This window comes from Lupinus angustifolius, chromosome LG03 (genome assembly GCF_001865875.1).
Source record: "Lupinus angustifolius cultivar Tanjil chromosome LG03, LupAngTanjil_v1.0, whole genome shotgun sequence".
Taxonomy (NCBI): domain Eukaryota; kingdom Viridiplantae; phylum Streptophyta; class Magnoliopsida; order Fabales; family Fabaceae; genus Lupinus; species Lupinus angustifolius.
Window position 1 is genome coordinate 6363571 of NC_032011.1, and position 3311 is coordinate 6366881.

A 3311-nucleotide genomic window follows, 5' to 3' on the forward strand; every position below is an offset into this window, starting at 1 on the left:
ATCATTGGGTACAAAAGCCAAATTAATTTCAGAACAAACAATAGTTAGAAATTTACCATTCTTTACTCGCCATGAGGCATATTTAGGACACTCTTTCTTCATGTGTTCTTGCTTCTTACAGAAGTAACAGGTAAATTCCTCATTACTCTTATTTTGCTGAGAAGGCCCTTTTGCAACACCCATATTGCTCTTTCTTTTCTTATTTTGAGGGGTCATAGCCAAGTGAGCACTCTCAATCTTATCTCTCTGCAGCCTCTCTGCCTCTTGCGCACAGTGAGATATAAGCTCATTAAGGGACCATTTATCCTCATTAAGGGACCATTTATCAAAACTAAAAGATGAAAATGATGCTAATGCTAATATCACTAATGAATCCTATCATGCTAACATCAATATTGCCATAAATGATTTATCAAAAGTAAATTCAAACACTGTCAAGAAAAGGGAAGCCAAGGTCAGAATTGTTGTGTCCGGACTTAAGGGAAATGTGCACATGTCACGACTCAAGCCAGAAGTTGGTGCGCCAAGATTGGCTCATGTTCTGCCTCTGACCAAGCCAAGGTGCTAGACAGTCGAGGCCAATTCCACGCACCTCGGTCAAAGCATATGCATTATGACCGAGACATATGTTTGCCATGATTCAGTCCAGGCCAAGGTCATGCAACAAGTTAGACATGATTTCTCGGTCAGGACCAAAGACATGCACCAGACCAAATCCTCGGCCAGGATTAGGACCATACACTCCTCGGTCAGGATCAAGGTCACGCACCAGACCAAGTTTACTTCCTCGGTCAAGGCCACACACCAACTGAGTTCCATGGCTATGCAACATCTCTTGGCCAGAGTTATAGACGCATATTTCAGTTTGCTTGTGATACAAGCAATTCTTTTATTTCTCTATTTTTACATATTGTACACATGCCTTTATTAGTTAGTTAATATAGTTGTTATTCTTCCGCCTATAAATATAGAGAATTTGTACTTGTTTAATTAATCAATTGTAATCATTCAACAAAAGATATCTATTTCATTCTATTTTTCAATTCTTCATCATTTCTTTTGTTCACTTTTTCTTCTTCTTCAAAGGATAGTTTGCCTTTCTGGTTCACTCTTTTTCATAATGTGATTAGCCAAAATCTTTTCCGACACATATAATCAATGTATATTGTCCTGTCTTTTAGAAGCTGTATAACCACACTTATTGGAATGTGATTAGCTTGATATATAGAGATATTACTTTATTGAATATGTAATACTTGTTCACTATTTACGATATCTCTATTGTTCCTTTGTGAATATTATTCTTTGCAATAACAATTTCCTTTTGGCAATCACATGGACACAAGAGTTTATTTAACTCTAGAAGAAGATATTTTGCAAAGAAGTTTTTCAATAACTTAGGCTATATATCAGCCAAATACTTGGTAAAAACTCTATCCCCATTACTAATATATTAAGCATAGTTTGTTCGGATGATTTCAATTAATTTCACCACCATCAAAGGTGAATTCATGATGAAACGCACTTGGTTTAATATTAATTTGAAAATTTTGGTTAGGATTATTGTTACACTTCAAACATATGCATTTTAGAAATGCTTACATATTTAATATCGTAGAATTGTGGTTTTAGTTCCTAATGTCATTTGTCGATGATGTGTCAATCAATATTTTCTATGGAATCAAAACATATTTAAACATATAGCTTTTGTTGCCGTAATAATACTCAAATGTATTATCTATTAATGTCAAGCGTAAAAAATTAGTATATCATTTACCATTTATTTATATTATTTTTATAAGAGTGTCTATAATAATTAAATATGAATAATAAATGATATAATGATACTATTTAAACTCATATATTATCAGAACATACCGTGATTGGGTTTCCCCTAAAACTAGTGTTTGAAGAAGGAAAATAAAACCCAACAGGCTAACTCGTCACGTTACTGATGTTGGTTTTTTGGGTTACCTTACTCAACTCCAAAAAAGGAGACAAAACAAATCAAACTATTGGATCAGACCCATTTTACAAATTACGGATATTGGAGTGAGAACACTCTTAACGAGACTCCTAAAATGGGCTTTTTGCATCAAAAAAATCTCAAAACATAATACCACTGGAGTTCTATATAAAGTTATAAACTATTTAAGACGGAGGGGGTATTTTTGTTTACATGGCAACAACCTCTTTTTATTGAGTTGAGATTATATCCAACTATTTGAGGATCTGGATATAAATGATGAAAAGTGATAAATATAAAATTTTAATGGTCAAGGTTTTATTTTATTTTTGAATTAGATAATTTAAAAATGGGAAAGTTCACAAAACCTCTTAAACTTTATGTGTTTTTGCAAGTAGATATCATAAACTTTTTTTTATTCCTAGTTACTACTTAAACTTTAACTATTGATAAAATTGGTCTCTGCGTATATTTTAAATTACCTTTAACATATTTATTATTAACTTCTATATTACATATAAGATGGAATATAATTACTTATATTGTATAATACAAGGAAATATTATGTCATATGTATCCCAGGATAATGTCCACTCTAAAAAAGAAAAGATTTTCTTTTCATTGTGGCCTGTATCTATGTGACTATTGTGCATCTAGGCATTGTTGCATTTGCTTTGTTTGCTTCGGCAGATTCCACGTTGGAAAGCTACAATTCACCCGGGACTCATTGATGCAGTGTCTGCTGCACCTTATATGATGTCTGTGTTGAAAATGCTCAAGAATAATAAATTACCATTTTTTATTCAGTTTGTATGTTTTAAACTTATGATCATGGATGATTATTTGATAATATGATATTTGCGTAATTGAATGAAGACCAGCAACCAACAAGTATTTTCAAATTGATAGTTTTTATTAAATATTTCATCATATTTTTATCATTGTGGTAGCTTGATATTGTTGTGATTTTATCTCTCTTACACCATCTAATATGTTAATTCCAATTTCATCTTAGTAATTTAAAATTGTATGTATGTAAGGACAAATTCCACTAATAGTTAAAGTTTAAGATATAATTAGGAAGAAAAAATAGTTTATAGTTTTTACCTATGAAGCACGCATTCGTCAAACACCTCACGTGTCGGTGTCCGACACGTATCCGGCACGGATACGCTTGGATTCGCGAAAGATACGTATCCATAGAGTATCTAAAAATTATAGGATATATGGATTTGTTTTCAGTAAAGTATATGATATATAGATTCGTTTATGATAAAACAAGATAAGATAGATTCGTTTTCAATAAAACATGATAAGATAGATTCGTTTCCAATAAAACATGATA